The 15,616-nt window shown below is 34.4% G+C and overlaps 2 protein-coding genes across 2 annotated transcripts in view; both read left to right on the top strand.

Moving 5' to 3' along the window:
• LOC118747292 (integral membrane protein GPR155-like) overlaps nucleotides 1–15,616 on the top strand; it is a 346,226-nt gene that overhangs the window by 77,411 nt on the left and 253,199 nt on the right. The gene's annotated exons all lie outside the window — the stretch shown is intronic.
• Nucleotides 3,183–15,616, top strand: part of LOC118747078 (transient receptor potential cation channel subfamily A member 1-like) — an 87,196-nt gene continuing 74,762 nt past the window's right edge. Inside the window, exon 1 of the mRNA XM_036481071.1 lies at nucleotides 3,183–3,493. The gene's annotated coding sequence lies outside the window, so the exon portion shown is untranslated. The remainder of the gene's footprint in view (nucleotides 3,494–15,616) is intronic.

Consider the following 15,616-nt stretch of genomic DNA (forward strand, 5'->3'; position numbering starts at 1 on the left):
GAAGCTCAACGGTAATGTGGTGGTTTTTCTCGCAAACCCCTATCGTGTGTTGCACATCTTGTTTAACGAACTAGTGTAATGTCTTCCATGCTGAAGTTGCAGAAATTAATGGAGCCTGTTAATAAACTGCGAGCCGATACCAATGAAATAGATGCTTTAATTTTCAGAGACGGCCAAGTTACAATTAGAGCTATAAGCTCAGACACGATTGGACTGTCGCCGTTCTCTGCAGGAGATGGCTAAATATAACCGTTTTAACCTCATTTGGATTGACCATAACATAAATATAGAAGGAGCCACAACCTGCAACCGGGGGTAAGCAGGTTTTTATATGAAAATAACGCTATTGTATAGTACCTAGCTTATGCAAATGGCTTCTAGCTTACAATGGCCTTCAAAATGCTTGTAAATTTTCCTAGTTTATCTTTAGGTAGTTCCATTAGTAGCCTAAATTTTTCTGGATTGTACCTTCCTAGTAAGATTTTAGCTTAACAAGAACCCGTTTGGTGTTTTCCTTTCTGGGCACTTCCTATCTCGTGTTGGGACCTACTGAAAGGTAGCCATTCTATTTAAATGGTCGGCTTCCTCATTTTTTTCATCTCCCTAGAACCCATAACAATAGGATAGCATTATATTCAGCTTCTACACACACTCTAGGACCACTGAGGATTTGACCTCGAGAAATGAGAGAGCCTTACTTTAACTTAAAATTTGGATTCTCTCACTTCAATAATCACTGCGAAAGTTGATGCCTACATTGACACTGATGGCACAGACTTCCGCTTTGCAGATGCAGACGTTGAATCTTTATGATGGTCCGACTCACCGTTACCAGAGTAGTCGTCGCACCCCACTCGAAGCCACTGCCTCATAGGCTAATATTGGTCGTACTATTTTGATGTATGTACATCCATTTTGGAGTTCTTGGAGTGCATTCCCAGGATTTGCCTGCTAGACGTTTATACACCATCAGCGCTCTCGTAGCCTTAGGATGCGCTCATACAGAAAGTCGAGCGGCGCCGAGCGAAGCAAGATGGAACAAGGCGAATCTACTGGTGTTCACACTGTTTTCAGCTACAAAAGGCTTTTGAAGAAGCTTGCTGTATGAACACTTTCATATAGCTACAGCAATTTGAAAGCTTCACTCAGCTCGGAACGGCTTCGCTTTCTGTGGAAACAAATTGTTAGAGGTGGTAGCATAAACATCAGTCCTCCGCAGGAGTTTGGAGTCCAAGATAAGTTCCAAATACAGAAAATATCTTGAGATACGACGTTTTCGAACTGTCTGCCGAGATAGATATATGAAATTTTAATGCATAGAAACAGAAGTAACAAAGGAAATGGCAATGATAAAATAACGAAATGTGCATAAAAATATTCACTAATGAAATCGTACCATTTATTCACATTCATACCTACCCTGCGGGAAATGTATCTAACTATAAGTTAACTTGGAGTTGATTAGGAAGGAACTAAAGGTCACTATTAACTGCATTTTTCTTTGAGGATAGCTAACTGTAATTCTATGGCGATGACCGCGAAATAGTCAAGGGTAGTTACCACCGCATTAGATATCAACTAACTTGTAACTAATAAATTTTGGACATAAAATATCAATAGGAAAAGCAAAATAATTGTTTGTTTTTGTTTTTTTTACCTTTTCTATTTATTTACTTTATTTTATGACATTTCATATTTGTTTAGATATTGTGCTGTAGGTAGTCCCGTATTCGACCTTCGTCAGAAATAACTTAAAAATGATAACATAAAATTTCAATGTGCCTTTTATTTGTCCTCAATTCGAAAAAGTATTTGTGAAGTGCAGAAAGAAAGTGTATTTGAAGTAAAATTTTTATGGGGATAGATATTTACGTTACTTTTCAACTAGTTTCAAGTTAGCTTTTTGTAGCAAACTACAAGTTATATGTCTTTTATAGAAATCACTTTAAAAAGCTAACTACAAATGGGTTATTTTTTATAAATTGATAATTTTTTCTGCAGGGTAGTACATATATACATACGGGTGTTTATGTGTAGATATGCAAATGTATTAAGGAAAATAGATACAATTAAAACAACTAAAGCCTTTATCAGCGTTTCAAATGCCAAACACGCGATGATAGATAATGGCGGTGACAATGTCTGGATGCATCCACAGACAGCAGACTCATCCATAAACTAGAAATAGTTTAACGCAATTAGGCAACGCGTACGGACATCCAACTAGTTAGTAACGGAAATATACACTTGGTGAGCTTTGGGATGTAATAAAAGGATACATATTTTAATATGTATGTATGTGTATACTTATGTATGTTTGTGCATGTGACCGATTAATATGTGTGAAACAACTATCGCGCCTTGCAACTAAAAGTTGGGAGGATTTGCATGAGGAAGCCATAAATACTTTATTTTATTAGCATCTACTTATGTACATGTTTACATACTAGAATTGACTACGTCTACGCTGTCATTGCCATTGTTGATTTTTTAATTATAGACCGTCAAGCAAATTGCGCAGCGTAAAAAGCAACACTCTGAAGTTGCGAGGACATTGAAAAGCAAGTCGTCAATTGTGAATGACAGACAGGCCAGCGAGTCAGCTTAGCCGTGCAGTCCTTTTGCGAGCGTTTGAGCTGCTTGGAGTATTTAGCGCCAGTGGGTGAATGCCTCGTCACGCCACTTAAGGGCATCACCTACATAAACGCTTTTTTCTCGTTACGTTAACTACAAATGTAAAGCTTGGCAAATTTGTCGCAACGTCGCATCTTGAAGGTTAGTCAAACGTCGTCTCAGCTGTGACATGGAACGAAAGCGCAAGCAATTTTTTTTTTATTAAATTCATCCTTTGCGTCCGGGGTGCATACACATGCGTCGGTTCAAACAAAAAGTGAGCAGTCATCGTGAATTTTAGGTGCCGTCAAAAACAAAAAATGGCGCACACAGGTGCACACATTGTTACGTGCCGAAATTGCATACGTTTGCGTGTGTGTGTTTGTGCTTTGCTTCCAGCACGAATTCTCGAACGTCTGGTCTCTGCTGCATGTTGCATGTGGCAGTAGCAATATGGCGCGTGTGTTGCTTTTGTTTTTCGTTTTTATGTAGTTGTTGCAAAGTGATGTGCATGCCATTTTTTAATTAATTACGCTAACGGTATTTTTCCGAATAATTTTAGGTGTTAAATTGGCCATAACTGCGCGCTAATAAAATAATCAAAGTGTTAAAAAAACACTTCCCTGGAAATCCCTGGTGTGCAAGTGTTGAAAAGTGTTCGATCAACCAATTTCTATTTCTTCTGATTGGTATTTCGCAATTAAAGCTAATAAAAAAATATTTTGTGGTGTCGTGTGCGTCTGTATTTTGTCACAAAATGCCATTTGAGTCTGCTTTTTGCGGCAGTTAGTATTGAAACCGTAAAAGTGTTGAAGTGTTTCGGAAAAAAACAAAACTTTGTCAAGAACTTTTATCAAATTTCACCATTCACATAGCCAGGGTAAGTTTTTTGTATTCATACGATTTCTTCGGAAAAGAGAATTGAAAATATTAAAAAAGATATTAGTAAAAACAAGTAAGAGCAGCGCTGTCCTCGGCTATGCCGAAGACTTCATACCTTTCATGAACATCTGAAAATTTTACTTTAACAGATTACTGCATTTGAAAAAATTTATATATTCGCAGCATACATGGATAGAGGAGACACATATATAAAAAATCATATCCAAACAATCAGAGGTATGGAAGATATACCTTATATAGCACCAATCTAAGTGATTTCCACTGCTGTGTGACCGGAAACACAATTTAATAGGCTTAGCTTCCTACATAAAGGAGATATATCGCAAAAACTGGTATCTGAACAATCAGTGCTATAGGAGATAAAGCTTATACAGCATAGATTTTTACGATTTTCTCAGTAGATTTTGTATTATTATTTATAAAATAGTTTACGAAATTTATCGGTTTTAGTTGTCCAAATAAAGGAGTTTTACAGTAAAACCCCATATCTGAACCATCAGTTGTATGGTGGCAATAAATAGGTTATAGTGACCCGATCTTTGTTAATTTTACTGTACACTTTCTGTTGATAATGAGTGAAAATAGTGCGAAATTTCATGTTTCTAGCTGCATATATGGAGAAGTTATAACAAAGAATCTCATATCTGAACAATCAGTTGTATGGAGGCTATAGGTTATAGCGACCCGATCTTCGCCATTTTCACAAGTATTTGTTTGAAAATGAGAGACAACAGTGCAAAATTTCATGTTTCTAGCTACTTAAATGGAGGAGTTATAACGAAAAATAGTATATCTGAACAATCAGTTGTATGGGAGCTATAGGTTATAGTGACCCGATCTTGGTAATTTTCACTCCAAGTTTTCTGTTGATAATGGGTGGAAGCACTGCAAAATTTCATGTTCCTAGCTACATAAATGGAGCAGTTATAACGAAAAATCTCATATCTGAACTATCGGTTGTATGATAGCTATATGTTATAGTGGTCCGATTCTTTCGGTTCCGACAAATGATTAATACATTATAAAAATACACCCACCTACCAAATTTCATCCGGATATCTCGAAAACTGAGAGACTAGATTGCATACAAACAGACGGACAGACGGACAGACAGACAGACAGACAGACAGACAGACAGACAGACAGACAGACAGACAGACGGACATGGCTAAATCGACTCAGCTCGACGTTCTGAGCATTTAAGTATACATTTTAATGGGTCTATCTCTTCTTATTCTGGTACTTACAAACATCGGACCAAAGTTATAATACCATTTCATGCCCATGAAAGGTATAAAAATAACGTAATATATTTACACTGCTGGCAAAAAGTATTGGCACAGCAAATTTTTGACAATATGTGCATAAATTTTTTTGTAATATTTTTCCGCCAATTTTTTATAAAAATGTGGGTAATTCTGCAACAAAAAATATAATAATATAATTCCTAAACTTTGTGCAAAACTCGCAAAAACTCAGCGAATTTTCATGCAAATTTTAAACTTTTAATTCGATTTTTAGAATATTTTCGAGTATGCAGTTTTGCAGCCCAATCAATTCTAGTAAAAAAACGCAAGAGATATTTTTTTGTGGAAGGTGTTTTGCATTCTATCTATATATGTAAATAAAGTATTTTCGAAAAAATTTTTTTGTATGGAAGAAACAGCGTGAAAAAATTGCCAAAAATCAACAGTAATTCCTAGCTACTAAAAACTTGTACTTTAGTAAGTTTTGCACAAAGTTTACGAATTGTATTTTTATGTTTTTGTTTTAGAATTAACCATATTTTTATAAAAATATGGCGGAAAAATATTGGAAAAAAAATTTATTGTGAAAAATTTGCGGTGCCAATACTTTTTGAAGGCAGTGTACATATCTTGTGTAGAAGTTACCAAAATTTAACTTTTAAAACTTTTTTAATTCAAATTTCTTTTAAATTTTAGAAACTTTCTTTATGTATTTTTTTCATTCTTAATTCAATATTCTTTTAATTTTTAAATGTTTTGTATTTTTGCTTTGTACTTATATTTTTTTTTAAATATACATATTTTTTTATTTCCTTTAACATATTTTATTTATTTCTTCTTTTTTTAATTTAATTTGTTTTTCCAAAGCCAAAGCGCAAATTCTGGTAAAACACTAGAATAATAACTAGATTTGCAGCCAAATGATAATGTTCAACTTACGATAAAATTACAAATTTTACGCAATTATAATTTTTGGAACAAATTTACGTGTTTGGCTACATTCCTGAGCGTATTTGAACAAAGAACTGATGCAATTTCACTGCTGTGTCAACGCCTGGCAAAATATCTATACCATTGTGTTGATACAATGTTTCTACCGGCCGCCCCAAAAAAGAAACTACATATTTTTTTGCCAATTACGATGAATTTATTTTTCAAAAATTTCAATAGGCAATCAAAACCATTCATCAACTAGTCTGTAAGAAATATTGTTTCTAGACTAAATAAATAAATAAAACAATAACAAAAAAAAAATCAGTAATGGGTCGTATTAATAAAAATAAGCAATTGCTTTTTCTTAAAATTTCCCATTTATTCAGACAAAATTGAAGTAAAAGGTACGAAATTTTAAGAAAAATCAATGAGTTTGTTACTCGTTCGTTCATTGCTCTAGTGATGCGTTTTGTTAACTTTTCGGATACTGTCAAATACCATTTTAACAAAACCTTGTAGAGTATGAAAAAATAAGACCATCATCAACCGAATGATTTGTACCCGAGTGAGCTAATAAAATTTTAAGGAATTGCTAGATCCAATTGATATCGTTACGGAACTTCTCTAAGCCTAGTTTCACATTACAGAAAGGCAAAAAGGCTTTTGAGGCACGAAGCCATTTATATCATAAATACAGGTAGTATAATTTTCTGGGAAATCGTCAGAAAACCTAAATTTTGAAAAAATATATCTCCAAAGGAATACAGAGAAAAAAGTTCTCGCACACGTGATAAATATTTTGTTTATGGAATCCTTTAAAAATTGTGAGTCAAATCAATTAGTTCAATAAACTGGGCGGAAAGTGTTTTTTTGTACATACAGTGACTCAAACAAATGACCATGTGGGTTTTTTTTTAGTATCCGTAATATTTTTCCAGCTAATTTTTTTGTTACTTTTATATAAAAATATTTTCATTAAAATTTCAACTTTTTTATTCTGATTTTTTAGCAAATTTTTGGGTATGCAGTTTTATAGCAGTTGTAGTTTTACTCTAATGAAGTGCAAGTCTCAAACGGCTAAAAAATGGCGTTGATTTTTGAGAATTTTTTTTAAGGCTACTTTTTTGGGTTTTTTAATATAACAAGCACAATTTACAAAAACTTGCGTTGATATTTTGAAATTTTGCTGCTGACGGTCTCCCGCATTTTATTTCATAATTCATACTTATATGAAAAAAGTGCAAAAATCCCTCGCCGAGAAAAAATTCTAAAATTCTCAAAAATCAACGCGACTTTTTAGCCTATTAAAACTTGCATTTCATTAGACTAAAATTATAAGGGGCTATAAAACTGCATACCCAAAAATTGTCTAAAAATTCATTATAAAAAAATTTTAAATTTTGATGAAAATTTGTTGAAATTTCCTAAATTTTGTATAAAGCTTGAAACTGTGATTTACACGGCTTTGGTTAAAGCTTAGACGATATTTTTATATAAAAATAACAAAACAAAAATAGCTCGAAAAACATCACGAATATATGAAGAAAATCAACAAATCAACAAATCAAATCGAGTCACTGTATGTAAATATTACTCATACGCCCTGTTGGGAGGTTGTTTTCTTACCTACTGAACCGCCCTTGCAGCGCAAAGCATAGAGAATAAACATACATACATACATATATTGTTTTCAAAATGTCTAACGCTGTTTTTAATAAGCTTGTGTCGAACACATAATGCCAAATTAAATACGATGATATCTTTAAAAAAGATATTTTTAATTCATTTAGATATAATATATTATTTGCGTACTAAGAATGTTAAATAGTTAATAACTATTTAATATAGTATAACTTCTACCAAATCACACATACATATCTGTGCCATAAAATAAAGGTAGCATAATTATGCTTTTGTTAGAAGGTTTGACTGTGAATTAAAAAATAATATTTTTTTTTTATTCTTATTAAGCTTCTAGTAAAAGGGCATCTTGAACTACACCTGTGGCTAGTTAAACGTTAAAAATATTGTTTGGGAACCTAATGAATTTTTTCTTTAAAGGGAATGGGCCTATACCGACTTAGGCTAATTTAATTGAGCGGTACATATATGCATGTAAATTTATATTTGTACATACATATAGGTAAATATATACATACAAACATGCGCACCTATCCTCTCGTATTGAACACTAATAAGCGTAGGCGCATGACTAATAATTTCGTGAATTGGATATAAATATTTGATTCGATTCTTATCTAAATATTTTGTAATTAATAGTAATGTAATTAAACAGATAACGGTTGTTTTTCTAGAAAATTTTATTTGCAGTTGCTTATCGCTTTGGTGTGGGTAAAAGTTAACACTGATTTTCGCGTGATTAACCATTTCGCCATGGTTTGAAATAGTTTTATGTATAATTATGATAAAACTGTCTCTAATATGTATATAAAAGGCAAAATAAAACAGCAAAATAGGCAGGAAAAGGCACTTTTTAATAGGGTTCGTAAAAGTGGGTTATCTTCTGTGGATATAGAAATCCGAAATTAGAAGTGTGAAGAGGGAGCCATGGAATACCTAGTGTGAAAGCGTGTCATGAATCAGCCAGATTTAGGCGAATACTCGCAAAGAACCCCGCTGTCTTTGGTTATCTGAGAGACTAGCCAAGAAATTGGACAATGAGCAGGGAGAAGTCGCTAAACCTTCGCTCTGATGCTAATTTTCTTTGCCACCCTTCCCCAGAAGAAGTTTCGGTTGGTACTACGCGTCAGGATTGCAGCGCCCTCTCCAACATTCTGGACAATCGTCACCTGGCCTGGGCGATAAACGCCACTCGAACCCTTCAAGTCACCGGGATCCGATGCAGTTACAAAAGCCGGATAACGTGTCATGCTCTCATTCATGCGAACTGCGTGAGAATCGGGTATATCCAAAACTTTTTGTGGGTCGCCTGGGTTGCGTTCATCCAGTAAGAGCTCTTATGCTTTTCGCTGTTTTTTTCTGGATTAATTTTCCTTTATTTAATTTCCATTATTAACCGACTTCACAAAAAGGAGAAGGTTATCAGTTCGTCGGAATATCTTTTTATTTGTTTTTTTTATGTATGTTACCACATAACTTTGGACCACGTTAACGGATTTCTATAATTATTTTTTTTAAAGGAAAGGTGTTACCTCACAGGTGGTTCCATACCAATTTGGTATAAATATGTTTTTCAATTAAAATAAAGTTCATTTTCTAACAAAATCCATACAAACACAAATTTAAAATTTTGCTAAAAAAAATTTGTTCTTAGAATATTTAGAAGTGTTTTCAGTATGCAGTTTTATAGCCAAATAAGTTTTAGTATAATAAGTTTAAAGTAGCAACAAATTACCTCTGTTTTTTGACAATTTTTTTACTGACGCTCGTCCACAATTTTTCATATAACGCATGTACGCATTTTTTCTTTTTTTTTAATTATGACAAGCATTTATTAGAGGTTAATAAAAAAAGAAAAATCTACCCCCGCATCACCGAACGGCAAAATTTTTTTTGAGTTATTTCTTTTCATTTACTGTTCTTTTCATTACTGTTCTAAATATGAAACAAATCGGACCATAAATACGTATCTGTTTTCAAAATATCCCAACTCCTGCCCCGTCAATTAGGGAAAACTTGTGTGGAGCGTTTTCTTTTCATGCAAGTAATGTAGGTGGGTGCAGTGAATTAACACCCGCGGGCGTTATTGCCTTTTCGAAAGGAAAATTAAGCATGCGGGCTTTATTGCTTTTTGCCGGTAGGCGTTATTTCCCTTCCGATAGGGCAATAATGCCCGCGAGCTGCATTTCCTAAAAAATGAAATAAAGTCCGCGGGTGTTATTTCATCTTTATTTTGGCTCTTGTCTCCATTTTAGACTACATCCAAAACTTAATAAAAACTAATAACATTGATAACATTGAACTAAATATTGGCTTTCCTTTATTATAAGAAGAAACTAAAATTAACAAATTTCAGTGCATATATTTAATACATATTTCTGTATGTATGTATGTTCATATGTATGAAAATTAGTAGATTCCTATATATAACCGGTGGAGCGGCACAGGGGTCTGTACTTGGCCCGGACCTCTGGAACGCCACGTACGACAGTCTGTTGCGCACGGAAATGCCGGAGAGCGCCTTCCTTGTCGCCTTCGCGGACGACGTGGCCGCCGTCATAACAGTAAGAAATGTCCAGCTAGCGCAGCTCAAGCTAAACCAGGTCATGCGCAACGTCAGTGGATGGATGAGCGATCACGGTCTGCAATTGGCTACAGCCAAAACGGAGATCGTGCTCCTCACCAGGAAACGGATCCCAACAATTATAAATATGATGGTCGGACCTCAACTCGTGACGACTTCTAGGTCTACAAAATACCTAGGGGTGAAGCTTGACAGCAAACTCACATTCTGGGAACACATCCATGGAGTATGTGAAAAAGCTGCGCAGAGCACGGCGGCTTTAAGCCGGCTGATGGCGAACTTGGGCGGCCCGAAGCCATGCCGCAGGAAGCTTCTGATGACAGCGGTCCAATCGGTGCTCCTGTACGGGGCAGAAATATGGGCTGACGCATTGAAAGTCAAAAAATACCGGATTCAAATGTCTTCGGTACAGCGCAGAGGGGCACTACGCATTGCTTCTGCATACCGTACAGTGTACGCGGACGCGGTTCTAGTTATTTCTGGCGTCATGCCAATTGAGCTACTTGCTTACGAGCGAAAAGAGATTTACAATCTCAGTACCGAGATAGGTCGAGCAGCTGCCGCGGCAAGGGCGCGCGAGCAACTGATCCAGCAGTGGCAACAAAACTGGAACGCGAGCACAAAAGTTCGATGGACGCACTCCCTGATAGCCGACCTTCAAACATGGCTGAACAGACCACATGGGGAAGTCGATTTCTACCTGACGCAATTCCTCACCGGTCATGGTTACTTTCGAGAATATCTTCATAGAATGGGAAGGGTGGACTCACCGTTCTGTCACTACTGTGGAAACGTCGAAGATAACGTGTACCACACATTCTTCACCTGCGAACACTCCTTGATTTCGCGCAGAATGTTGGAAGAAAGACACGGAGGCATAACTCCGAACAACATAGTTGGGGTAATGATCTCCAGCGCAGAAAAGTGGGAAGCAGTTGCGAGATACGTGAAATTCGTACTCCGCTGCAAACGAGAGGACGGTTGTCTACTGAGGACACCCGAATGAAACGCCCCTACAAAAGAGCAGCCCCAAGGCTCTAACAGCGCGCTCCTGCATCTGAAGACATGCAGAATTGCGGTGCCAGATGCGGGATTCTTGCGCGGGCGGGGAAGGTAGTATAGAGACTAGCGCCCCCGGCCAGTGCATAAAGCATTTCCCTCTCCTACGAAAAAAAAAAGAAAAAAAAAGTAGATTCCTACTGTGCTCTGCAAAACAATCTGTGCTAAGTTTAAAATGATTGGCCGAGCTTCTCCTCCGATTGGCGGTGTGTGCCTTAATGTCATACAAACCACTCGACCACGGCTCGATTTATGTTATTCTGCCCTTTACTCATTTTTGTTGTTTCTGAAATTTTCAGCCGCCTTTTCAGTTAAATCAGCCCGTGCGTCATCACAGTATTTCTGCGGCGCGGGTACACAAACAACCAACTCGTCATCGTTAAAACATATAGAGCATTTAAATTATGTAAGTATATAAACAAATAAATTTTCGGGTGTAATAGCGAGGGAGGAAGCGAGCCTGGTGGCGCTCAAACGCGGCATACACTGTATGCAAAAATAGAGTAATTAGTTTAAAAAACATTCCATTTTATGCAAATGTATGCCTTCAGATCTTAATACAAAATTATAGTTGATATTTTTCAGTAAAATGAAGGCAGAGGAAATAATACCCACGGGCTTTGTTTCCTTTTTTTTATAAAATAAAACAAGCGGGTGTTATTTCCTTTTCTTGGGAAAATAAATCCCGCCGCCTATAGTGCTCTTTCGCAAAGGAAATAGAGCCCGCGGGCTTTATTGCCTTTTGTCGGTGGGCGCTAATTCCCCTTCGGAGGGGAAATAACGCCCGCGGGATAAATTTTTTTGTTTTTTGGGCAAAATCGCATAACAATGTTTGTTTTTTCAAAGTTCTTTCTAATCATTTTCAAAAGAAATAACTGAAACTGGTAAAACTTTGCGGTGACAAATAAAACTATTCTCCCTAATGTAAATATCTATGATATGTAGCTTTACATATTCATATATGTACATTAGACTGCTTTGCCAAAAAAAGTTGAATTTTTTCCGCCGGGATTGCAAAATTTATTATATTTTAAAACGTCCACCAAAATATTTTCAAAAAATATTAGGATTTACGTGAGTTGGACCAATTTGAAAACACCTCCGAAAATTGAGTTTTTTATGAATAAAAATAGTTTCTTAAAGAAATTTTGAAAAAAGTTCCCTCAGGTGACAAAACAGATTAAGCTTAAAAAATCTGCATAAAAATATTCAAAATTTTTTTCAACGGAATCGTAATAATGAGATTTTTGATGCTGTTTTTTTACTGTTTTCAAATAAATTCTAGTTTAGTTTGTACATCTTTAAGAAAGTATTTTTATTCATAAGAAAATTCCATTTTTGGATGTATTTTCAAAAAAGGTCCAACTCACGTAAATCTTAATATTTTTCCAAAATATTTTGGTGGGCGTCTTAAAATATAATAGATTCTATAATTCCAATGGAAAAACAGTACCGGTTTTTTTTGAATGGGGAGTGATGCAGTCTAATGTACATACATATGTATACTTATGTACGCATGCAAATACACAGCTACGTATTGTAAGTATTTCATATATGTTGGCTTTGTTGGCTTTATTCCTCAGCTAATAATAAAAATTTCTAGTTACACTTCTCTGCTTGTGTCTACCTTAGCAAAAGCGCATTCCTCCACGCCTCGAAATATTCATAAAATGTAGAAGTATTTCGTTTATTCTCAAACTTATGCAAAATTAAAGAAAATTCTGCCAAATTTCATCCAAATATTATACTTTTTATTTACACTCTTTCGAAAAAATTGAGTACGGAGTTTTTTAGCCCGCTTAATTTTAGTATAACAAAATGCAAGTTTGGGCTAGCTAGGACTTACCATTGATTTTTGCCAATTTTTTTTTGTTCAAGGTGTCGCTCATTTTCTCCATATAAAATAATGTTCGTTCATTTTTGCCAAAAATCCTTGGTAAGTCCTAGCTTCTTCATACTTGCACTTTTTTTTTATTTTAGAGTGAATGGTCTAAAAATCTGCATACTTAACTTTTTTCTAGAGAGCGTAAATAAAAGGGTGCACTATTTTACTGAAATTTTGCAGATTTTTCTTTAATTTTGCACAAGGTTTGAAACTCTAAATTTTGGAGGTTTTGTTATAGAATTAACCATAAAAAAAATAGCTTAAAATAAAATATTTAAAAAATAGTTGCCCATATTGTAAAAAATTCGCTGTGCCTAAATTTTATTGACTGAGTGTGTTTCAAATTTTTAGGGTTCATGGACAAATATAAATAATAAATAAATATGAAATTTCAGCTTGATTGATACATGTTTAAAAACTTTACAGCACAAAACAAAAACAAATCGATTTAACAGCTTACGAAATATCTCGAGAACGGGGCGAGGAAAAAATTTGAAAAAAATCACACATACACACATCAAAATTTTTTTCTCGATAATTTTTCACGTAAACATTTTTTGATAAAAAATAAGTTTTTGAAAATATGCCATCTCAAAAAAAAATTAAAAACTCAGAATATAAGCTCTGAGTATTGCGCAATATTTAAGAATAGAATTACGGGGTGCACTCTACAATAACTTGAGTTATGAATTTTTTTTTCACACCAAAGTTGAGTAAAATGAGTAAACATTTTTTAATTAATTTTTGAGTATGCAGTTTTGTAGCCCATTAAATTTTGGTATAATAAAGTGCAAGTTTTAAGCGACTGCAAAACTGGCCTTAATTTTTTTTTTTAACTTTATTTGAAAACGGTTATACGCATTTTCTTCCACAAGAAAAAAAGTGCAAAAAGTTGTCATCATAAAAAGTATTAAAAATCAACGCAATTTTGCAGTACCTTAAAACTAACTTAATTTTAATCAAATCAAACACATGAAGTGTCCATTTTGGTATGGAACGCCCCATATATATTATTTTCAAGCACCCCCTAATGTGCATGCATTCATACATAACTTTGTACATATGTACATACATATGTATGTACTTATGGAATATTATGTATGGTTGTGGTCAATCCTAAAAGGAAGAGTCAAACTTTGTATTAGTGGCTAATCAAAAGCAACGATACATAAATCGCGCCTACACACTATTGGTCGGTTCCCCTATTATTCGGACAAGAAACTAAAGAACTACCAAACAACAAACTAACTTTATTAAGTAAGAGCAAATGCAAATACATATGTACGTGATATATTTGCCCACAACACTTTCTTTCTTCGTTTACGCATGCAACTCAGCTGATCGCTTGACTCTTCATAAAATTTTAAAATCCTAAACCCTAAATCCTAAAGCTTCGGATTGAGCGATTCGCGATTTACTCTCTCAAATGTTAAAATTTGGTTAAATTTTAGCGACTATAAAAAATGGTATTTTTTTCAAACCCCGTTAGTGGACCCCTAAAAATTTCTTTAAAAGTTTGAAATTTTCGTTGATGTCATAATTTTTTACGAAGAACAAAATATAATTAAAGAAAAAATATGCTGATATTTTTTAGAGCCACCCGCATACATACATATGTAGGTATATACATATGTACATTCTCATATGAATTTCTCCATATCGCATATCCGTTTATTTACATTTCTATTTATCTATTCAACAAGTCTCACTTGACTGGCTGCTTTCGTCATCTGCCAAATTTTATTCCGAGCGCTCTGATATGTTCAAATGTCCTTTTGAAAGGAATATAACTGCAAGTCATTTGCGTAAGCCTGCTAATTCGTTTTTAGTCGCGCGCGAAGAAAGTTCTTCACTCCGAGTCAACGAATAAAATTTAAGTGCGGACTATTTGAATTATTTGGAAGCTAAATGTTGACCACACAATGGAAACGAAACAGGCGTGGAAGTAGGTTAAAAATTTAGATGTCGTAAATCGGTTTATAAGCCTAAAAATTACAATTAAAATATGTACTTTTATGATCAAATAAACTAACTATGGGTACGTAAGTTCAAAGCGTAATTGGGAATTGACAAAAATGGTTGAATGGTATATTAAAAATACAAGCTAGCATAGCGGACTACAGAAAAACTCTGAATTATTGATGCTTATAAAATTTAAGTTTAAATAAATTCGAAGCGTTCGCTATAGTGCTTACCATATAATTTTACGACACTAGCATATACGACAAGATTTATTTTAATTATTTGCTTATAAAAATATAGTTTGTTCTTTAACAAAATCCCTATAAATCTAAATTTCGCTGTTTGTGCAACATTTAAAAAACTTTGGTAAAAATTTCGAGCTTTTTAATAAGTCTTCTTAGAAATATTTTGTATGCAGCTTTGCCGAACATTAAATTTTATTTTGAGATGCCTTCCATCAACCGGTCTATTCGGAACATGATATTATTTTTTAACGTAATTTATTTATGAAACTCCTTGGTCAAAATAATTATACACGTATTTTCTCTTTTGGCTCAGAAAATTTTTTTTTGACAATTATATGTAATTTTATTTTTGTTTTTTGCTCAAAAATAGATTTTTCCGTCATCCACGCGAACTTGTTTCTCCAAATGTTGCCAAAAATTGACCGATTTCAACAATTTTTGCTTTAAAATTTTTTCAATAATTTGGTCTACTAGATATAGTTAAAATGAATGGCTCAATAGCTATTATTTATTTTTAGTTTAACAGTAATAAAAAAGTGCAAAA

This window comes from Rhagoletis pomonella, unplaced genomic scaffold (genome assembly GCF_013731165.1).
Source record: "Rhagoletis pomonella isolate Grant_MI unplaced genomic scaffold, Rhpom_1.0 Rhpom_scaffold_00011, whole genome shotgun sequence".
Taxonomy (NCBI): Eukaryota; Metazoa; Arthropoda; class Insecta; order Diptera; family Tephritidae; genus Rhagoletis; species Rhagoletis pomonella.